General features: G+C 38.5%; 1 protein-coding gene and 1 pseudogene across 4 annotated transcripts in view; both read left to right on the plus strand.

Moving 5' to 3' along the window:
• Nucleotides 1-24544, plus strand: part of CDKL3 (cyclin dependent kinase like 3) — a 114851-nt gene that overhangs the window by 78476 nt on the left and 11831 nt on the right. The window lies entirely within an intron of this gene.
• Nucleotides 17270-18024, plus strand: LOC118533562 (calmodulin-A pseudogene; annotated as a pseudogene).

Here is a 24544-nt window from a genome sequence, read left to right on the forward strand (position 1 = left end):
TGGAATTTTGGATTCTTTTTGCCCAGGGACTAGTGGTCAAAAAGAAGAATCACCACATTGGTAATTGATCTTGATCAGCAGGGGGAGGTAGGACTGCTGTTAGTGAAGAGGGCAGGGATATGTGTTAAACCCAGCTATCCATTTGAGCACCTCCTGGTACTTCCTTACACTTTGTAACCATGAATAGACACACGTAGCCACTTCTGATGGAGAAGGGTATGATTACCAAGGTTTCAGACTTCCCAGGAATATAGGTGTGGGTCACACTACCAGGTAAGCCACGAAGACCTGCTAAAATGATAGTTACAGGTGAGGAGAATTTAGAAAGAATCGTGGAAGAGAATGAGTACAGTTGTAGCCCTGAGATCAGCTGCAGTTATGAGGGCTGTAATTTGTCTCATTATTCTCCAACTTCTGAGTTTCCTCTCAGGAATAAAGGATAATAGGAATCATGGAGGAGTCTTTCTCTAAATTGTGAGGAGAAGTATGTGTATGTGGTGCAATGAGTGAATCTCTGGTGGCCACAAAAATGTACCTCGTGGATCTCTGACTGTGGAGAGCATAATTGACTAGTGGCTCCAGTTGCAGCTGTCTGAAATTTGACACCACATTTACAATAAAGCCACACTTCCCACGTGTTAATCCAGCTAATGACTGAGTTCATCAGGGATAGTGGCAGGCCTGTTCCTGAAATATGCAGGACTTCTTTGATGGGGGACTTTGGTGTGAAGATTCCCCATCAGCTGCCCAAAATTCCTTAGAACTGTGGTGAAATCTAAATGTCTTCCACTCAATCTTACTTTCATTCTTCTCTCCTTCTGAAGGTCACATCTGCATTACAATCTTATGACTCTCTTAGCTACACCTGGCTCCCTTCCCATTTTTCCCTACAAGCACTTATTTCAATAAATCTCTTACATGTCAAATCCCTTCTTGGCATCTGCTTCTTGGAATATCCAGACCGACAAGGCATGCATCAGGTGAAATTTACATGACCAATCAAAGACTATCTGCCAGGAAGCTATAAGCTGGATAATTCACATAGTGCTAGGAAAAGACTCGGGTTTCTGACAGCCATTGTGGAAAGATCTTGCTGGATAGCTGGGGCATTCTGTAGAGATCTCAGAAGGATTGTACTTTAGTAGTAGGGTTAAGCTAACCTTAGAATAAAGGCCAATTTAGATCTACTCTTATAAGTTTAGACACAAGCTCTCTTGGACCAAGCTGATCTTCAAGTAACTCAAGTGCCTGTCAAAACAAACTTAAAACTCTTTAAAGAAAAATTAACAAACTATAGAAATGATCCCTGAAAGTATAGTCAAAAAATCCTAATAATCTTGTAATGGTCATAATGCCTATCATTCAAACTAAAATTACTAGATTTGAAAACAACCCAGAAAAGAGTTACCCATAATGAAAATTAAAAATCAGTCAATAGAAAGAGATAAAGAAATGATGATTATTAGCAGACAAGGACTTTAGGACAGCTATTATAAAACACTCAAGTATTTAAAGGAAAACATGAAAATAATGAAGAAAGAAATGGAATACCAAAAAAAATCCAAATGGAACTTCTAGAGCTAAAATATACCATATCTAAAGTAAAGTGAAAATTCACTGAATTGAATCCAAAATGGATTAGGTACTGTAGAAGAAAATATCAGTGTCTTTAAGACATAACAATAGAAACCATCCAAATGGAAGCATTGAGAAAGTTTGAAATAAAATGAAACAAAATTGAAATAAAACCAGAATGACTGTGGGACAATATTAATCATTATAACACATGTGTTCTCAGAAATAGAGGAAAAGAAAGGGCAGAAAAAAAATATTTGAAAAAAGAGTGACTGAAATGTTTTTTTCAAATGTGATAAAAACTGTAAATCCTCAGATCCAGGTAGGTCAGTGAACCCCAAACAGGATAAACACAAAGAAGATTCCAGCAAGGCACATAATAAGTTGCTAAAAAACAGGATGTATTAAAACAAAGGCTTATTACTATTCGGGTAGGGTGAGGTCAACAGATCAGGAGATTGCTAGTGAAAACATTGTTAAATTCAGAGATCTCAAGAGAAAGGAATCACTTCATGCCACAGGACACCATCTGGGGAAGCACCAGGGTTGGTCAGGAGGCAGAGGGAATGAGGGGAAAACCTAGGGAAGAGCCTTTATTTTGGTTTCTATGGGAAGGAATATACAAGTCAGGGTAAGCAGTTTGAGGATTGGCTAGTTTGAATAATTTCAGGAGGCTCTGGCTAGTTTGAATAATTTCAGGAGGCCCTCAGTAGGGGCTGTCCTTAATTGTTTTATACCTGGCCCTGGGGTGATTAGGGCAAGGGAATAGCGACCTGCAGTGTAACAGTCTGATAAAGGAGGAAGTTGGGATATTGCATATGAAAGGTATGCTTACAGGTGAGTTCTGTACAATCTCCAATAATTGGCTAGCCTTAGGAGGGGCAGTCCCTTCAAGGTCAGCAAGATGTCAAGATGCCAAAGCTTCAAAAATACAGAAAATAAAAACGTATGATTAATATGCAGGGATATGGAGAAAATTTAAAAACAGAGGAAAACAACCCACAGAATCGCAGAATATATTTGCAAATCACATATGTGATAAGATAGTATCCATGATATATAAAGAACTCTTAAAACTCAGTAATACAAAGTCAACCCAATTTTTAAAAAGATATTTATTTATTTATTTATTTATTTATTTATTTATTTGAGAGAGACTGAGAGGGACAAGCAGGGGGAGGTGCAGAGGGAGAGGGAGAAAGAGAATCTCAAGTGGACTCCGTGCTGAGCGCAGAGCCCGGCTCTGGGCTGGATCCCACGACCTGAGCCGAAATCAAGAGTCAGATGCTTTTAACCGACGGGCTACCCAGGCGCCCCAAGTCAACCCAATTATTTTAGATGGGCAAAGAACCTGCTATAGACTGAATTGCGTTCCCCCACAGAATTCATATGATGAAGTCCTAACACCCACTGTGACTGCATTGGAGATAGGGCCTTTAAAGAAATAATTAAGGTTAATAAGATCATAAAGGTAGAGCCATGATCTAATAAACTAGTGTCCTTTTAAGAAGAGACACTAGAGATCTTTCTCTCTCTTTCTATTTCCTCCAACCCCCATGCGCATGCCCTGAAGAAAGGCCATGTGAGGGCACAGTGAAAAGGTGGTGTCTATAAGCCCAGAAGAGAGACTTCACTACAGCCCGACCATGCTGGTGCGCTGATCTTGGACTTTCAGCCTTCAGAACTGTGAGAAAATAAATTTCTGTTGTTTAACCCACCCTGTCTATGGTATTTTGTTATGGTAGTCTGAGCTGACTATGACAGGAGCTGGACAGATGTTTTTCCAAGGAACATAGAAAATGGCCAATAAGCACTTGAAAATATGCTCAGCATCATTAATCCATTAATCATCAGGAATATGCAAATCAAACCTCCAGGGACATACCACTCCACACCTGTTAGGATGACTAGAATCCAAAAGTCAGATAATAGCAAATGTTGGTGAGGATACAGAGAAATTGTAACCTCATACTCTGCTAGTGGAAATATAAAATGGTGCAGATACTTTGGAAGAATAGTCAGGCAGTTCCTCAAATAACTAAACATAGAGTTACCTTATGACCCAGCAATTCTATTCCTAGGTACATACGCAAGAGAAATGAAAACGTATCTATACACACTGATATTTGTACACAAATGTTTATAATAGCATTACTAACAATAGTCAAAAAGTAGAAACAACCCAAATGTCCATCAACTGATGAATGGATAAACAAAATGTGGCATTTCCATATGGAATGGAATGGAATATTTTATGGCCATGAAAGGAATACCGATGTATGGTACAACATGGATGAACCTTAAAAATATTTTGCTAAGTGAAAGTAGCCAGTCACAAAAAGCCACATATTATATGATTCCATTCGTATGAAATGTCTGGAACAGAGAAATCAATAGAGACAGAAAATAGATTATTAAAAACTTTCTCATACTTTTGCATATTGCCAAAATCAATTTGCTAATATTTTGTTTAGGATTTCCACATCTATGTCGTGAGTGAGGCTGAGCTATAATTTTCCTTTCTTACAATGTCCTTGTCAGATTTTGGATCTAGTCATGCTGATTTAGTAAAATTGGTTGGAAAGTGTGCTATGTATTGCTATACAAATATTCACTCCCTTTTCCTCTAAAACGATTATGCGTCCTTGCCTCTTACCATGTGATTTGTAGTGGTGCCCTATGAAAGAAGTACATTTCCTTGACCCACTGAGTAGAGAGACTGAACAGGTGACTTGTTTTGGCAAATGACATGTAAATCAATGGGCCATATACCATGTCTGAAAGGAGCCATTCTGTCTTTGTGCCAGCTCTCTTGCTCTTTATCTTCTGACATTAGATGATGAGAACAGTAAGTCCCAAATACGGGCTGTTCCTTCAGTTTGGATCCTGAACAAAAAAGACACAGGGATGAGAGCCACGGCATACCCACAGCTTGGAGAAGAGCTGCAGCAAATTCACATCTGACATGTAACAGGAGAAAGAAATCTCCGTTGTTCTGAGTCACTGAGACTTAGGGATTATTTGTTTCCACAGTGTAAGATAGCAAAATTTGACTCTTCTCTGAAAGATTTTGTGTAAGCTTAGATTTATTTCTTATTAACATGATAAAATTTATCAGTGAAGCCATCTGGGCCTGGAGTTCTCTTTGTGGGAGTATCTTCTTAATCTTCCCTCTGACCTCTCCCGCCTCTCTTTTCTTTCTTTTAGTTTTCATGGTTTTGTTTTATAATGAAGCGTTCGTACAACTGAACAAATTAATATCTGGGCTGTGAATTAGCTACTTTTTTTTGGTCATTAAAGAAATTTGTTGGGGCGCCTGGGTGGTTCAGTCGTTAAGTGTCTGCCTTCGGCTCAGGTCATGATCCCAGCATCCTGGGATCGAGCCCCGCATCGGGCTCCCTGCTCCGCAGGAAGCCTGCTTCTCCCTCTCCCACTCCCCCTGCTTGTGGAAGTTCCCTCTCTCGCTGTGTCTCTCTCTGTCAAATAAATAAATAAAATCTTTAAAAAAAAATTTGTCAGCAGATTTTTTTAAGATTTATTTTTGGGGTGCCTGGGTGGCTCAGTCACTAAGTGTCTGCCTTCGGCTCAGGTCATGATCCTGGGGTCCTGGGATCAAGCCCCGCATCAGGCTCCCTGCTCAGCGGGGAGTCTGCTTCTCCCTCTCCCACTCCCCCTGCTTGTGTTCCCTCTCTTGCTGTCTCTCTCTCTGTCAAATAAATAAATAAAACAAAACAAAACAAAAAAGATTTATTTTTATTTATTTATTTGAGAGAGAGAGAGCATGAGTGGGAGGGGCAGAAGGAGAGGGAGAGAGAATCCCAAGCAGACCCCGAACTGAGCGCAGAGCCCAGCACAGGGCTCGATCTCGTGACCCCAAGATCACAACCCGAGTCAAAACCAAGAGTCAGACACTTAAGTGACTGTGCCACCCAGGCATCCTCATTTTTTTTTTTTTTTTTGAGTAGGCTCTATGACCAGTTTGGGGCTTGAACTCACAACTCCGAGATCAAGAGTCGCATGCTCTACCGACTGAGCCAGCCAGGCGCTCCACTTGTCTGTAGATATTTTTAAAGTCCATTATGTACTCTTTCTACAGGTTGTGCTGGTATCACACAGACTTATGTCAGATAAAAAACTATAGTCCACATACACTAAATGACTCTTCAATGGCCATAGCACAACAGCATCACTGTTACTACAGCCCTACTTATTTGTCCACGATTTTTGGAGTATCTAGGGAACTGTGATTTATATCAGGAAGAGGAGGGAGTAGGTAATAGTGTGGCCACATGGCTGAGAGACCAGCTGAAACTGTAGAAGACAAACCTGAATGTGTGATTAGTGCAAAGCTAAGCATCAGTACTGTACTTCAATACAAAGATGGGGTGTATGGGGCGCCTGGGGGGCTCAGTCGGTTAAGTGTCTGCCTTCGGCTCAGGTCATGATCCCAGGGTCCTGGGATCGAGCCCCACGTAGGGCTCCCAGCTCAGCGGGGAGCCTGCTTCTCCCTCTCCCTCTGCTTGTGCTTCTCTTTCAAATAAAATCTTTAAAAAAAAAAAAAAGATGGGGTTTACATTGGTCTTGAGCTGAGGATGTAGTTTTTTGGTACAGGCTAGAGGTCTTGTGCTATGGTACCATGCCAGATTTTCTGAAATGAAAATCTAGAACACTTCTCCATGAGTTCATCATTCCCCGGGCGCTGCTGTCCTCACATTGTCAAAATGCATCAAGATATTCTGCATCTAGATGGGTTTGTTGTTATCAAATACCTAATAGTAATTATAGATGAGGCTGGATCCAAACTTCCCTTAAATTGGCTTGTCTCTCATTCTGGAGCATCACCTGACTTCATTAGAATCCAAGGGGCTGGTATGATGCTGACAACAGCAGCAGTGTGTGGGAAAGTTTTAAATGATGAACTCATTTTATTCGAAAGTTAGAGCTTATTAAGATTTTTTTTTTTTTTCAGCTGCTGCTTGTTTGTTAGGTTTTTCTAGGAATTTTTTTTCTAGGAATTTGTCCAGTTCACCTAAATTTTTAAATTTGTTGGGATAAAGTTGTTCATAATATTCTCTTATTATCTTATAAAAGTCTGTAGGATTTGTAATGAAGTCCCCTTTTTCATTATTGATAGTGGTAGTTTCTATTTTCTCTCATTTTTTTTTCTTGGTAAGTTTTTTTTTTTTTTTTTTTTATTTTATTTATTTATTTGACACAGAGAGACACAGCGAGAGAGGGAACACAAGCAGGGGGAGTGGGAGAGGGAGAAGCAGGTTTCCCGCCGAGCAGGGAGCCCGATGCGGGGCTCGATCCCAGGACACTGGGATCATGACCTGAGCAGAAGGCAGACGCTTAACGAACTGAGCCACCCAGGCGCCCCTTTCTTGGTAAGTTTTGACAGAGACAATCAGTTTCAAAGTCTTCAGTGAAGTTGATTCTCTCTCTGTTTGCTTTCTGTGTCATTAATGTCCACTTTTATCCTTGTTATTTTTTTCCTTCTATTTTCTTTTGCATAAATTTTGTGTTCATTCTTGAACTTAAATCATTATCAGCCACTGTTCTTTTTATAATAAGCATTTTAAAGCTATATATTTACCTCTAAACACAGCCAAACTGTGTCACACAAGTTTCTATATGTAGTGTTTTCATTATTTTTCAGTAAAAGATATTTTCTAATTTCTCTTGTGATATCTGCTTTGACCCACAAGCTATCAAGAAATGTAATTCTCAGTTTCCAAACACGTGAGAATCTTTGAAATTGGAACTTAGCTTAATTAGAGTGTGATCAGAGAATACAGGCTGTGTTATTTCAGTCCTCTGAAATTTATTGACTTGTTTTATGTACCAGTATGTAGTAAATTTTTGAACTTTAAAATACAGTGTATTCTCTAGTTGTTGGGTACAATGTTCTACAGGTATCAGGTCAAGAGTGTTAATTGTCTTATTCAGCTTTTTAAATCATTTCTGATTCTTTGGCCTGTGCCTATTTTAATAGGTATTGACGAATGTGTGTTAAAATTTCTGACTTTGATTATGGAGTTGTCTATTTCTCCTTTTAATTCTATCCGTTTTTTTCTTTATGTACATTTAAGGCTATGTTTTTAGGTGCATAAAATATAGATTTATTATATTTTTCTGCTGAATTGTACCTTTTTTCATTATGAAATATCTCTCATCTTTGTTCATTATGTAATATTTCTTGCCATAAAGTCTACTTCATCTGTTATCAATACAACTACACTAGCTTTTTCTGTTTAGAGTTTATATGGTACATTTTTAATTTTCTTTGACTTTGAATATTCCTATAGATTTATATTTCATCTAAATGGTTCTTTTATAAGCAGTGTATGGTTGGGTTTAATTGTTTTTAATCCAGTCTGACAATTTATGTCTTTTATTTGAAGTATTTTATTTGGAGCCATTTATATTTAATGTAGTATTGATATGTTTGGTTTTATTTTTTTTTTAATTTTATTTATTTATTTGACAGAGAGAGACACAGCGAGAGAGGGAACACAAGCAGGGGGAGTGGGAGAGGGAGAAGCAGGCTTCCCGCAGAGCAAGGAGCCCGATGCGGGGCTCGATCCCAGGACCCTGGGATCATGACCTGAGCCGAAGGCAGATGCTTAACGACTGAGCCACCCAGGCGCCCCAATATGTTTGGTTTTAAATTTATCAACTTACTCTTTACTTTCCATTTTTCTTTTTATTGTTTTTCTTTTTCTTCCCTTTATTGCTTTCTTTGGATTTATTGAGTATTTCGTTATTTAATATTTCCCTTTTATTCATTTGTTAATTATATATTCTTTCACAATTCTCTGTAGATTACTGCATGCATTTTTGACTTACTAGAATTTAATAAAATTAGAACTTTTACTTGTTTTTGGACAATGAAAGGACCTGAAAATATTTTAACTCCTTTTACTTCTCTCCTGACTCATGTGCCATTTTTGTCATGTATTTTAGTTATGTATATGTTAGTTTTGCAATATACTGTTACTGTTTTATTTTTTAAAAGACTGTATTTATTTACTTTAGAGAGAGAGTGAGTGTGATTGGGGGGACGGCCAGAAGGAGAGGGAGAGAGAAAATCTCAAGCAGACTCTGTGCTGAGCCCAGAGCCCCAAGGGAGGTTTGATTCGGCAACCCAGAGATCATGACGTGAGCACAAATTAAGAGTCTGCAGCTCAACTGACTGATCCAGCTCAGTATTTCACATTTTTTTCCTATTTTTCTCCCTGAATCTCCAAGCTTACATCTGGGATCATTTTTCTCTGCTTGAAAACTACCCTTTTGTATTTCCTTTAGTGCAGACCTGTTGGTGACAAACCCACACATTTATGTTTTTCTGAAAATATCTTTATTTTATCTTCATTTTAGGGCTTTTTGAATTGATTTTAAGTCTTCCGTTGAATGAGTTTTGGCAATTGTATTCACCCATGCAACACTACCTGAAACAAGATCTAGAACATTTGTATCACCCTAGTCCCTTTTCCAGTGAATTTTCTGCTCATCTTTAATCCAAACACTTTTCTGAATTCTAACACCATAGATTAGTTTTGCCCATTTTTAGACTTCATGAAATTCGAATCATATAAATGGAATACAGCGTATATACCTTGGTATGATATTTTTGAGATTCATCCATGGTTTGCAGGTGTCAGTTATTTGTTATTTTTTATGGCTATGTAGTGTTCCGTTGTATGGATATAAAACAATTTCTTTATCCATTCTCCTGTTGATGCATATTTGGGTTGTTTTAATTATTATGATTAAGGATGCCATGAACTTTCTTGTACAAGCCTTTTTGTGGATATAAACCTCCATATTTTCTTGGGAGAAATGCTTAGAAGTGGAATTCCTGGATTATAGGGTAGGTATATATTTAAATTTTTAAGAAACTACCAAACAGTTCTCTAAAATGAGAGAATGTTTACACACCCATAAGCAATGAATAAGAGTTCCAGTTGTATCACATCTTTATAAACATTTGATATTATAAGTCATTTTCATTTTATCCATTTTAGTGAATGTATAATAGTATCTCATTGAGGTTTTAATTTGCATTTCCCTAGTAAATAATGATGTTAAGCATCTTTTCACATGCTTATTGGACAGCCTCATATCTTTTTTGTTAATTGTTCAAATACTTTGCACATTTCAAATTGGAATGTTTGCTTTTTTATTGCTAGTTTTTAGAGGTCCTTGATATATTCTGAATATAAGTCTTTTGTCACACATATGCGTCATAAATATTATCTCCCAATGTGTGGTATGTCTCTTCATTTTCTTAATGATATCTTCTCTTTAAGGTATAGTTTATGTAAAATAAAACGCACAGATTCTGTTTAGCTTCATATGTTGTGACAAACATATTTATGTAACAACCACCCAAAGCAGAATATAGAACAATTATATCCCACATTACCCTTTTTTCATTTAATATCTCCTACCAGAGGCAACCGCTATCTGACTTCTGTTCCCACAGATTAGCATTATTTGTGTTTGAACATTAGATAGATGGAATCATATAGTATATATGTAAATGAACCATATAATATATATTCTTTTGTACCTGGTTTCTTTTTTGACAGTGTTTTTGAGATTCATCAATGTTGTACATGTGTATTCAATTCATTCCTTTTTTTACAGCCTTACTGAGAAATGTCTAACATAGCATAAAATCTACCCATTTAAAGTAGTTCAGTCCTTTTTAATTGCTGAGTAGTAGTCCCTTGTGTGAATATGCCACAGTTACTTTTTTTTAAAGTAATCTTTATGCCCAGCATGGGGCTCAAACTCATGATCCCAAGATCAAGAGTCACACGCTCTATCCACTAAACCAGCCAGCTGCCCCAAACTATTATTTACTTAAGTAAGCTCTACACCCAACACGGGTCTTGAACTTGGGACCCTGAGATAAAGAGTCACATGCTCTACCAACTGATCCAGCCAGGTGTTCCAATATGTTTCAAATTTATCCACTCTCCACATGGATAGTTTCTTTATCCATTCTCCAGCTGATGCAATTTGGATTGCTCACAGATTTTTAAAAAAATTTTTTTATTTGAGTATAATTGACACACAATGTTACATTAGTTTCAGGTGTACATCATAGTGATTTGACAATTTATACATTATGTTTTGTTCACTGCAAGTGTAAGCTACAGTCTGTCACCATCACTATTACAGTATCACTGACTATATTCCTTATGCTGTGCCTTTTATTCCTGTGACTTATTCATTCCATAACTGGAAGCCCATACCTTCCACTCCCCTTCACCCATTTTTCCCATCCCCTGACTCTTCTCCCTTCTGGCAATCATCAGTTTGTTCTCTATATTTACGGGTCTGATTCTGCTTTTTGTTTGTTTATTCATTTTTTTTTTAGATTCCACATATGAGTGAAATCATATGGTATTTATCTTTTTCAGTCTGACTTATTTTACTTAGCATAATGCCCATAAAGTTTCATCCATGTTGTCGCAGACGATGTGATCTCATTGTAATATGTATATAAATAATAATAATATGGCTGCATAATATTCTATTGTATATATATACCACATCTTTTTATCCATTCAGTGGACTCTGAGGTTGCTCCATATCTTGGCTATTGTAAATAATGCTGCAGTAAACATAGGGGTGCAGATATCTTTATGAATTAGTGTTTTAGTTTTCTTTGGGTAAATACCCAGTAGCAGAATGATTGAATCACATGGTATTTTTATTTTTAATTTTTCAAGGAAACTTCATACTGTTTTCCTCAGTGGCTGCACCAGTTTACATTCCCACCAACAGTGCATGAGGTTTCCTTTTTCTCCACATCTTTGTCAACACTTGTTATTTCTTGTTATTTTTATTTTAGCCCTTCTGACAGGTATAAGGTGATAACTCATTGTGGTTTTGATTTGCATTTCCCTGATGACGAGTGATGTTGAGCATCTTTTCATGCGTCTGTTGGCCATCTGTGTGTCTTCTTTGGGAAAATGTCTTTTCAGGTCCTCTGCCCATTTTTTAATTGGATTGTTTGCTGTTTTGATGTTGAGTTGTGCAACATTTCGGATATTAACCCCTTATCAGATATATCTTTGCAAATATCTTCTTCCTTTTGATAGGTTGCCATTTTGCTTTGTTGATGGTTTCCTTCACTGTGGGAAAGCTTTTTATTTTGATGTAGTCCCAATAGTTTATTTTTGCTTTTGTTTTCCTTGTCTCAGTAGACATAACTAGAAAAATGTTTGCTACAGCTGATATCAGAAAAATTATTGCCTGCATTCTCTTCTAGGATTTTTATGGTTCCAGGACTCACTTTTAGGTCTTTAATCCATTTTGAGTTTTTGTGTATGCTAGGTCATAGAGTAGATGCATGTTAAACTTTCTAGAAAAACTTAGTTTTCCAAAGCAGTGATTGAGGATTTAAGTTGTTACATATTCTCACCGATGTCAGGTTTGTCATCTCTTTTATTTTAACCATTTCAGGGGGGATGTAGTTGTATTTCATTGGGGTTTTAATTTGCATTTCTCTGATGAGTAATGAGTGAATACCTTTTCATATGCTTTTTTGGTTGCCCATTCAAGACTTCTATTCATTTTTAATGGGTTGCTTGTCTTTTTTACTGTTGACTTTTAGGGCTTTAAAATCTATTCTGAATACAGATATTTGTTGATAGATAGAGAGTATTTTTTCCAGTACATAAGTCTATAGCTTGCCTACTCATTTTTCTTTTTTTAAAAGAAGAAGATTTTATTTATTTATTTATTTGAGAGAGAGAGAGAGAGAGAGCACGAGAGAGCATGAGCAGGGGGAGGGGGATAAGGAAGGGCAGGACTCTGGGATCATGACCCGAGCCAAAGGCAGACCCTTAACAAACTGCACCCAGGCGGCCCGCCTATTCATTTTTTTAATGGTATCTTTTGATGAGTAGATATATTTAATTTTGATGAAGTCCAACTTATCAATGTTTTCTTTTATGGCTAGTGTTTTCTATGAACTAAAAAATTTTTGCCTGCCCCAAAGTTGCAAAGATATTCTCTTATGTATTTTTACAGAAGTTTATAGTAGTAGTGTTTGATTGATTTAGATCTAATCTCAAATTAATTTTTGCATAGGGAGTGTAATAGAGGTTGAGGCTCATTATTTCCCCAAACAGATATCCTATTATTCTATCACCATCACTAAAAATACTTTTCCTTTCCCCCATTTAATTGATTTGAAACCAGGGTGTGTGTGTGTGTGTGTGTGTGTTGGAGGTGGGACCCAAAATTGAATACAAATAGTAATAAATGAATAACATAACCACACTGGAGAGGGTAGAGAAGAAAAGAACTAACCTAAATAACTTCAGAAAAGTATTTTGTCTATATACTGTACAGCTAAAAAGAAAAAGAACAGTACACAAATGTCATACTATAGTTAGTAAATTCCTGTATTACAGGAGCATATGTTAACAATTCTGAAATGTTTATGAATTTTATGGTTTTTTATGTATTTTTAGGGTTGAGTAAAGTATATTATGGAATGAACTCATGGTGTTTTATAAGATAGAGATGTATATATGTGTTTATGTATATACTTTTATATTTTTCTTAGTTTTTTCTGCTGACACAGCTCTAGCAATGAGTGCACCTAGGGCCTAGATCTTGGTTTCTAAATATTACTCTGCAGTAAAAGAAGACCAAGCTCCTTGGAGAAACGGCTGATTCCAGGGCTGGGGTAGGGGAAATAAATGATGAGCCTGGAACATTTTTGTTGTGCCAGAAAGTAAAAGACCTTTAAAAACATTTTGAAAGGACACAGATACCAGATAGAAGGAACTTTTCATGGTCAATTGTGAGACAATGGGGGCAACAAACAACCATAGCAATAGAGTGTAACATATAAATAAAGATGAGTATGAGTCCATATACATATAAGTTAATAATTAAAAAAATAAGTAAGTAGGGGGAGAAGACACCGCTCTTTCTTATAGCAGAATTCCATTTAATAAATGTAAAAGAAATGATGGAAAGAAAATCAACATTTGCCATCACACTAATAATTATTGCAGACTGGAGTCATTCATGGATGCTAAAACTAAATGGGATATTTGCATAGTGTCAAAGTGTCTCCCACAAAATACTTATTAATTACAAAGGTAAAAGAGTAATTTTACAGAGGAGAAACCTGTTAGAAAACACCTTAGTAAATTGGTCAAAGTGAACATTCTCATTTATGGGACAAATTGACCTAATTTACTACCTGACAGGATGCAATGAAAACAACAACATTGTTTCCCTGATATTTCTACCAAAAATACATGACCTGAATCTAAACATGAGGAAATATCAGAAAAAATAAAATTTGGGGCACTATACAAAACAACTGGTCTGTAATATTCAAAAGAGTCAAGGCCTTGAAAGTCAAGGAAAGACTGAAGAACTACTCCATACTGAAGGAGAAATATCTAAAAGCCAAATAAAACACGTGATCCCCGACTGGAGTGTTTTGCTATGAAACACATACTGGGACATTTGGAAGAACCTGAATGAGGTGTGTGGATTCGATGATAGGAATGTATTAATGTTAATTTCCTGCTTTTGATTATTGTATTGGGGTTAAGTAAGAGAATACCACTGTTCATAGGAATTACATATAAATTCTAAGTTATTTGGGGCATCATACCAGCAATTTAGTCTCAAATGGTTCAGGAAAAAATATTCTTTGTACTATTTTTGTGACTTTGTTTACAAGTTTGAAATTATTTCAGAAGAAAACAATGTTCACATCAGCATTATTTGTATTAGCCCCAAACTGGAAACCATACAAAGGTTCATCAACAATGAAGAATGGATAAATGAATTCTAGTATATTCATATGTAAAATATTATATAAAGCAACAAAATGAGCAAACTGTAGCCACATGCAACAACTTAGATATCATAAATATAATATCGAGCAAAATGAAGCCAAATATAAAAAGAATGCATACTACATTATTCTGTTTTCATAAAGTTCAAAAACAGGTAAAATTGATCTGTAGTGACAAAGGTCATGATGGTGGTTACCTCCCAGAAAGCAGGAGACCACGATTAGGAGAGGCACGAGAGGCTTCAGGTGTACTAGCAGTGTTCTATTTTTTGACCTGCGTTGGGGTCACACATGTTCTGCTCACTTAGTGATAATTCGCTGAACTCTTATGATTTGTGCATTTTTGTATTATGGTTTTTATAAAAGTTAAAGAAGACTTGTGATATTAAGAAGGAAATATGTCACTTTGAATATTTCTATCAGAAGAGAATAGCTGATGGGATGCCTGGGTGGCTCAGGCAGTTAGCATCTGCCCCCGGCTCAGGTCATGATCCCAGGGTCCTGGGATCGAGTCCTGCATCGGGCTCCTTGCTCAGGGAGGAGCCTGCGTCTCCCTCTGCCTGCCACTCCCCCTGCTTGTACTCTCTCTCTGACAAATAAATAAATAAAATCCTTTAAAAAAAATAAAAAAATAAAAAATGAAACAAAATAAAAACAAACCCTCCTTAAAAAAAAACGAGAATAGCTGAAAATTAATGAACTAAACACCAACTGAAGAAATTTTTAAAAGAACAGAACAAAACCAAAATAAAAGGGATGAAATAATAACTTAAGAATGGAAATTAATGAAATGAAAATGGAGATCTAGGGGCTCCTGGGTGGCTCAGTCGGTTAAATGTCTGCCTTCAGCTCAGGTCATGATCCCAGGGTCCTGGGATCGAGCCCCACATCAGGCTCTCTGTTCAGCGAGCCTCTCCCTCTGCCTACTGCTCTGCCTACCTGTGCTCTCTCTCTCTCTGTCAAATAAATAAAATCTTTAAAAAAAAAAAAAGAAAAAATGGAGATATAATAGAGAATATAATACAATAGAGAACATAGCCACAAGTTGATTATTTAATAAGACTAGTAAAATTGATAAGCCTGTCATGAAATGGATCAAGAAAAATGAGGAAGTGGCAGGTAAGGTAAGAAATGTGAAGGTCGCCGTAAGTACTGATGTAGTTGAGATAAAAGCAAAATGAAACAAAAGCATTGCCAGCAACTTCCGGCAAATAAATTTGAAAATTTAAATGAAATGGAAGAATTTCTACAAAATATTAGTTAAGACTGACTCAAAATAGATAGAAAACCTGAATGATCCTATCACCAATCAAGAAAAAGAATCAAGGGGCACCTGGGTGGCTCAGTCCGTTAAGCTCTGCCTTTGGCTCAGGACCTGGTCTCAGGGTCCTGGGATCAAGCTTCCTGTCGGGCTCCCTGCTCAGTGGGGAGCCCACTTCTCCCTCTCCCTCTGCTCTCCACCCCCCCCAACCCCGCTTGTGCTCTCTCTCTCGGTAGATGAATGTGCTCTTGTGCTCTTGTGCTCTCTTCTCTCAAATAGATGAATAAAATCTTTGGGGAAAAAAAAGAATCAATTGTTAAAGTACCAGGTTTAAAAAATATGTTCTTTCAAGGGTACCTGGCTGGCTCAGGCAGTAGAGCATGCTACTCTTTCTATAGGGATGTGAATTCAAGCCCCATGTTGGGCACAGAGCTTACTTGAAAATTAAAAAAACCAAAAAACAATAAGGGATGTTCTTTCAAACATTTAAGGATGAGATAATTCCCAAGTTGTACAGCTCCTCCAGAGAACAGAAAAAGGGGAACATACCCCAACTCATCATATGAGGCTAGAATGTAATCTCCACCAGGATAGACATTTTTCTCTTTTGTTCATGATATGTCCAAGTGCCTAGAATAGCGCCTTGGGTATAGTGGGCATTCAAACAAATTTTTGTTCAGTGAATGAATGTATAGAATAGTCTTGAAACTAAAACCAGGTAAGGTCAATAAAACAAGGACAATAACAGCCTATTGTTATTTACGTACGGCTGCAAAACTCCTAAACACAATAGTAGCAAGCAAAATCCAGAATATATAAGAGTGATACTTGTATAACAACGAAGTTGGGTTTATCCCAGAATACAGGGGTGATTAGGAAATCTATTAGTGTAGTCTACCACTCTTAACAGATTGAAGAGGGGAGAAACATATTTATTTTAGACGAGGCAAGGCAGGTCACAATTGGGAAATTACATAATTTATATTATTATACCTAAAATATATAGCAAATTCCTTTAAAAATCAATACAAGAGGGGCACCTGGGTGGCTCAGTCGTTAAGTGTCTGCCTTCGGCTCAGGTCATGATGCCAGGGTCCTGGGATCGAGCCCCTCATCAGGCTCCCTGCTCAGCGGGAAGCCTGCTTCTCCCTCTCCCACTACCCCTGCTTGTGCTCTCTCTCTCTCTCTCTCTCTCTCGCTGTGTCTCTCTCTGTGTCAAATAAATAAATAAATAAATAAATAATCTTAAAAAAAAAATAAATACAAGAAAGACAACACACCTACCCCCCAAATGAGCAAAGGACAGAATCAGATATTTCACAAAAGCAGGAAGACGAATGGGCACTAACATGACAAGAGCCTCGGCTTCATCAATAAGCAGGGAAGTGAAAAATAAAACCTCACAGCAGCAGCCGTGGAGGCGCCCCGCCCGCACAGCCCCCGCACTGGTGCAGCCGCCCTCGCTCCCTCTGCTCCTCTTCCCTTCGCTTGCACCAGGGCTGATCAGCTGACCGAAGAACAGATTGCAGAGTTCAAGGAGGCTTACTCCCCATTTGACAAAGATGGCGATGGCACCATCACAACAAAGGAACTTGGAACAGTCATGAGGTCACTGAGTCAGAACCCAACAGAACCTGAATGGCAGGATCTGATCAACGAGGTGGATGCCCACGGTAATGGCACCATTGACTTCCCAGAATTTTTGACTATGATGGCTAGAAAAATGAAAGATATAGACAATGAAGAAGAAATTCGCAAGGCATTCAGAGTCTTCGACAAGGATGGCAACGGTCACATCAGTGTGGCGGAGCTACGTCATGTCATGACCAACTCAGGAGAAAAACTAACAGATGAAGAAGTAGATGAAATGATCAGAGAAGCAGATATTGATGGAGATGGGCAAGTCAACTATGAAGAATTTGTACAGATGACTGCCAAATGAAGGCCTACTTTCAACTCCTTTCCCCCCTCCTAGAAGAATCAGATTGAATCTTTTACTTAGCCTCTTGCAAAAAAAAAAAAGTTAATTTACTCATTCTGTTTCTATATAGCAAAACTGAATGTCAAAAGTACCTTCTGTCCACACAAAATCTGCATGTATTGGTTGGTGGTCCTGTCCCCTAAAGATCAAGCTACACATCAGTTTTACGATATAAATACTTGTACTACCTTAATGATAAGGAAGCACCTAGTAGACTCCTTGCAGTTCCATTTGCTCATGATTAATACACTGTTTGGGCTGGCCAGTTTTTCATGCAAGCAGCTTGACAATTGAGCACAGTCAGGCATTTGTATTAAAAACAAAAAATGAAAAAAACAAATTTAAAACTTCTTCAAATGGGTTCTAGTTCAACTTGTTAGTATAAATTGTCATAGCTGGTTTACTGAAAACAAAACATTTAAAATTGGTTTACCTCAGGATGCTGTGCAGAAAAACAGGTGAAGGATAAACTGTCTAGACGTAGCCCCACCAAGCAGGACAGCCCTCTCGTACTTCCGGGCGCCCCCACCCATGGTGACCATGACACTCATCCCGGTGGCATGCCGTGTGTGTTGGTTTAGCGTTGTCCCGTGTTGTCCTAGAGCGAAATGGGTGTCAGGCTGTCACCATTCACACCATTCACCATTCACACACACACACAAAATTTTTTTTTTTAAAAGAAACCTTTACCAAGGGAGCATCTTGGGACTCTGTTTTTAAAACCTCCTGAACCATGACTTAGAGCCAGCAGAGTAGGCTGTGGATATGGACTTCAGCACACCCATCAACACTGCTGATCAAGAAATTACAATTTACGTCCATTCCAAGTTGTCAATGCTAGCCATTTTTTTCCAATAAAAAAGACCATTAACTGAAAAAGAAAAAGAAAAGGAAAACCTCAGATTCCAGTTCTCACTCTTACTCAATAGGCAAAAGTAATTGTCAATACCAAGTGTTGGTGAGGATACAGAGCATCGGGATCTCTCATATATTGCTGGTGGGAGTGTACATTGGGACAAGCACTGTGGGAAATCTGGCATTATCTAATAAAGTTGTAGATGGATTTACCCTATGCCCGAATGTTCCTCTCCTTGGTGTCTACTGTAGAGAAAGTCTTGCACATGGACTTCAAGAGGTAAGTATAAGGATGTGTCGAGGAGTGTTGTTTGTTGTAGCAAAAACTGGAAACAATCCAAAAGTCCATCAGCAATAGAACTGGATAAATAAATAGTAACTTAATACAAACATAGTGAAAAGGAAAAACTACAACACATGCATCAACATCAATGAATCTCATAATATCTCTCATCAAAAAAAACAAGTTAGGGGGCGCCTGGGTGGCTCAGTCGGTTAAGCATCTGCCTTTGGCTCAGGTCATGATCTCAGGGTCCTGGGATCGAGCCCGGCGTTGGGCTACCTGCTCAGCTGGGAGTCTGCTTCTCCCTCTCTGTCTGTGTGCCCCCCCACCCCAGACTCCCTGCTTATGTTTCTCTCTCTGTCTCAAATAAATAAACCTTTTTTTAAAAAAGCAAGACAAGGTATGATTCCACATGTACAAGTTAAAAACATGCAAAACTGTATCTTAAATACACAATATATGATTAGATTGCAAAGAAAGGCCAGGAAAAATAAACACAAAATTCAGGATAGCAGCTCTGTCGGCTGGGATGTGAATGGAGAGAGCGAGTACCAAGGAACTTCAGTGGTACTAGTGCTGTCTGATCTTGAATCATGGTTCAAGGGAGTTTGTTTTATTATTATTATTATTCAAGTATGCTAATTATATTTTTGTCAGTATGATTTTTTTCATAATAAAAAATATTTTAACAGAAAAAGAAGCAATTCTTACAAGCTGAGGGTTGGGGTGGTGATGGGTATTGTTCTTAGAAATCAATACAAGAAGTGCAGGACCCTTCCAGATCATCCCCACAGGTGATTATCCACTTTCTGTTTCATTTTTTAATTTTAATTTTTGTGTGTCCTTTTATTGTGGAATATTTCATAAGTACAAGAGTGAATAGAGAATAATATAATAATCACATATGTGTTCGTGACCTTATGTAAAACTTCACAAAAATAGTTGGTGTAACCCTCCCCAATTACATTCCCCTTCCTGCACTCCAATATCCATGGTTCTGAAATTTGTATCTGTCATTCCCATACTTGTCTTCCTAATTTCATGCATGTGCCCTTAAGAGTTTGTATTGTATTGTTTGTATTGTATTGCTTGACATGTTTGGCATTTTATATAAACGGCATCATTCAGGACATATGCTTCTGCAACACCTTTTCCCCCAACCATTTTTTTAATGTTGATCCATGTTGATATGGCAGGATTCTTTTTTTTTTTAAGTTTAATTATTCAAGTAATCTCTATACCCAGTGTGGGTCTCAAACTCACGATCCCGACATCATGAGTCACACGCTCTATCGACTGACCCAACCAGGTATCTCTGGCAGGATTCCTTGTATCCAGTCTTAATTTATGTTTATAATGCTCCAAAATTAAAAAAAAAAAAAAGCTTTTTGTTATGGGAAGTTTGAAATATATGCAGGAGTAGGCAGAGTATCATAATGGTCCCCCATGTACTCATCTCCCAGATTTAACAGTTATCAACATGGGGTCAGTTTGGTTTCATCAATTTCCCCACTCATTTCCTACCCTCTTATATGATTTTGGAGCAAGTCCAAGACATCATATAATTCTCCCCTAAGCATTTCAATATGTATCAAAGCTAAGACCTCTTCTTACAAGGACATAATTATAGGTCTTTATAACAGTTATTAACACTTTGTTAATATCATCAACTATTCAGTGTTCAAATTTCCATATTTCTCATATTTTCACATTGTTTGAATCAGGCCTCTGTTTTAATTTTTTTCTAAATTGGTGATGGGTTGCTCTGCACAAGGCATTCAGTGAAGTTCTGTTGAACATGTGTTGGGCTGAAGATCTCACTGAGTGGAGGGCACCTGCTCACTCCACTGATGGGCCGAGAATCTAAACTCCTTCAGGTGGCTTGTGGAAACTGGCAGGCATTTCCACAGATACTGGGTTTGTTCATCACTGGTAATCATTGAACTCTGTGATAATGTTCTTTTCAGTCAATTTGTAGACCTTGTGTAAAGAATGCCTGTGGCCTATCTTTATTCGTAATACCCTGTTAGATGGTTGTGCAGGTACTCAATATTTACCATCAGGAAAGGTAGAAATATAATACTTCTTGGTTTACTAATAATACCGCTAAGCAAATGATGATTTTGTCATCTTACCATTCTGGTTCTTTCTTGAAACAAAGAAGGGCGTGGGATCAGACAAAAGAGTGAGGTGATGACCGAATGAGGTAATGTACGTGGAAGTAGGTTGCAACCCATTAGGTGCTATACAAAGGTGGTTTTAATACAACCAGCAGCCCTCATCTCTCACATGCTTTACTTCTGCAGTCACTGTGCTTGCAGCTTTTCCTTAGTCCACCTATCCAACACTCAGACTCTCATCCATCAGTTGGACTAATGCAGTCTGGCATCCTCTGCCAGGTCCATCACGTAGTCTTGAAAGTGGTGCTCTCGTTGTTGGCACAGTGGTGCTCATGTGACAGTTTGAATATTTTGGGCATAAAAATAGAAATTATTGGGAGCAGAAACATGAGGCTACTGAGGCTCATGATTAGAAGCATCACTTTCCTGAATGTAATACCATTAAGACAAAGATGAGCTCCTTAGGGGTACAAAAGCATGAATCTTTGGTCCATCTGGACTCTTAGTCACATGCCAGATGACATATTCAGTTGTGAAGAAAAGAAAAAAAAGGAAGGATATCTACAAATGCTGCAAATATATTGTTTAATACTATACTATAATTAAAATGCAAAATGCAGGGCACCTGGGCGCCTCAGTCATTAAGTGTCTGCCTTCGGCTCAGGTCATGATCCCAGGGTCCTGGGATCGAGTCCCACATCGGGCTCCTTGCTCAGTGGGGAGTCCAGTTCTCCCTCTCCCTCTGCCCCTGCTTGTGTCCCTTCTCTTGCTGTGTCTCTCTCTGTCAAATAAATAAATAAAATCTTAAAATAAATAAATAAATAAAATGCAAAATGTAATTAGGGATTACATAATGTTTTTAGCTTTCTAGGAATGAACTGTCCTTAAAACATTTAACCCATTGTTTGACCATACCTTTGCATTTGAATCTGTTTTCAGAAACACAAAACTGCCCATAGTTGAGGAATGCTTCCTCTCTCACAGTTACCCACTGAGCTAGAATTATGGAGATGGACTGAGGAGAAAACTAGCCTACCCCTGCCACAAGGTTGTACTTCTCAGCCAGCCTGCCGTGGAGGGCAGCAGGAGAAAGGGAGTGGTGAGCTCTGTCCAGAAGAATAAGCCACTCCTCTTTCTTTAGCAGCCCAGAGCAATTATTTCATGAGGAGCCATCTTGACGACGTATGCCCAGTCATATGGTCAAGCTATGCTGTTCAGCTGCATTGTTTCCTGTTGTAATAGGTGTTGTAGGTGTCATCTGGTATTTGGGTGAGGCAGGAACCTGAGCAGTCTCACTTGAAGTCTTGTTGACATTGGGAACTTCGCACTGACTTAAAACATTATTTAGTACAAGGCAGAGGACTCGTTCAGCAGTTAGGACTGCTGGTTTTCTGCAGCTGAAACCCAGTTGTAGTCACTGGCCTCATGGTCTTGACTATCTATAGGCAGGGTTAGATGATGCAGCATAGTTGTGCAGCCTTCACCATCTCTTCTGCCCTTGAATTACAAATATACCAAGAATGCACATCACAACTGCATCACCAGGAAAAGCAGCCTAGAAGTGCTTCCAGCTCTGTGCCATGTTTTAGGTCTAACATGTTGTGTGTTTATTTTGGCAAAAGCTTTGGGAGCAGAGGAAGTCATAGTCTGATTTTATCATTTCAATCTCAAAACATCACTGATAATAGTTTTCCCTTGACAGTTCCCTAAACTCAGCAATGTTCAATTGTATTTTACAGCATTTGCTCTCCAGAGGTAAATTCTTTTTTAAGATTTTATTTATTTATTTGAGAGAGAGAGAGAGGGAGCAACAAGCAGGGGGAATGGCCGAGGAAGAGGGAGAAGCAGGCTCCCCACTGAGTAGGGAACCTGACGTGGGCCTTGATCCTAGGACCCTGATATTATGACCTGAGCTGAAGACAGATGCCCAAACAACTGAGCTATCCAGGCGCCCCATAAATTCTGTTTAGTAGTAGGGGAATGGTCCCTCTATTAAAATCTAGCTCAGTCTTTGAGGTTCTTCTGTAAAAGAGGACCTTAGGGAAACAATATCATAATAATGGTAATGAACCACAACTTTATTGAACAAACATTGGTGAGTTGTATTTGAGTTGCCAATGTGTGTTTGCTAACTAGATTCTAAGCACTACCTGCATGGCAAAGAGCCAAATGTTCTTCATCTTTTTTTTTTTTTTTAAAGATTTTATTTATTTGAGAGAGAGAGAGCATGAGAGTGGGGAGGGGCAGATGGAGAAGCAGGCTCCCCACTGAGTAGGAAGCCTGATACGGGGCTCGATCCCAGGACCCTGGGATCATGACCTGAGCCGAAGGCAGATGCCTAACCGACTGAGCCACCCAGGTGCCCCCAAATGTTCTTCATCTTTTATTCCCCGTGGCACTGAGTACATGGCAGGGATTCAACAAAATAGAACAGAAAAGATGTGTATCAGAATAATAATAATAATACAAGGCAGAAAGTAGTGCTGAGAAAGAGGTATGAATGATCTGGGTGACCGTCAGCTGGGGGAACTATAAAAGCTTCAAGGAGTGGTGTCTCTTGACTGGTAGATGGACCTCAATAGACTGAAATAAGAGCTGTTGTATATTGGATGTTTATTATGTGCCAGGCACTGTGCTAAGCATTTTGCGTGCTTAATCCAACCAAATCTTGCCACAACTCTATGGGAAAGGTACTTTCATCATTCCCATTTTAGAGTTGAAGAAACTTGTGGCTCAGGCAGATTAACTGATTTTTATCAAAGTCACACAGCTGGTAGGTGACAGAGCCAGCATCCGAACCAGTCTGACACGAAGGTTATGCTCCTGAACACTGGGCTATACTGTCCCTTATTTTAAGAAGTGAATTCAGTGTTTCATTGTTTGATAAAACATGGCCTATGGTCTAAAAACATTTACTAGTTGATGTGGCTGGAGAATAAGGTATGTGGAGAGTAGAGAGCAGTGAGCAATAAGGTTGTTCCAGTAAGTCGAGGACAAGTCTCAGAACTTGCAATGCTATCCTAAAGAATTAGGGATTTTTGGAAGGTGATGGAAGCATTAAATGCCTATTAGTGAAGTGGCAGAACTAGATAAGTGCTATAGGACGACAAGTCGGGGGGAGGGGCGGAGAGGCATACAAGCCAGTTAGGTGGCTATTGCAGGAGTGGTGCAGGAGTGAAAAGGCTTGCACAGCCCCAAGAATATGTGATTTCCTCCTGCAAGCCTCGCTGGGATTGTTTCATGTTAAGAAAATAAAACGTTCAAAAATCTAGTCTTGGGGCGCCTGGGTGGCTCAGTGGGTTAAGCGTCTGCCTTCGGCTCAGGTCATGATCCCAGGGTCCTGGAATGGAGCCCCGCATCGGGCTCCCTGCTCAGCTGGGGAGTCTGCCTCTCCCTCTCCCTTTGCCCCCACCCCCCGCACTCGTGCCCTCTCTCTCTCTCAAATAAATAAAATCTTCTAAAAAAAAACTAGTCTCACAAACAACATGAATTAGAGAACATGAATTAGCTTACAAAATGTGCTCTATTTGAAAACTTTAAAGATAGGATTTGGCTTAGAGAATATTTTGCACATAAATCTTTGGGATCCGCATAAACTAACCTCTGTGTTTATGTAACA

Source organism: Halichoerus grypus, chromosome 2 (genome assembly GCF_964656455.1).
Source record: "Halichoerus grypus chromosome 2, mHalGry1.hap1.1, whole genome shotgun sequence".
Lineage (NCBI taxonomy): Eukaryota > Metazoa > Chordata > Mammalia > Carnivora > Phocidae > Halichoerus > Halichoerus grypus.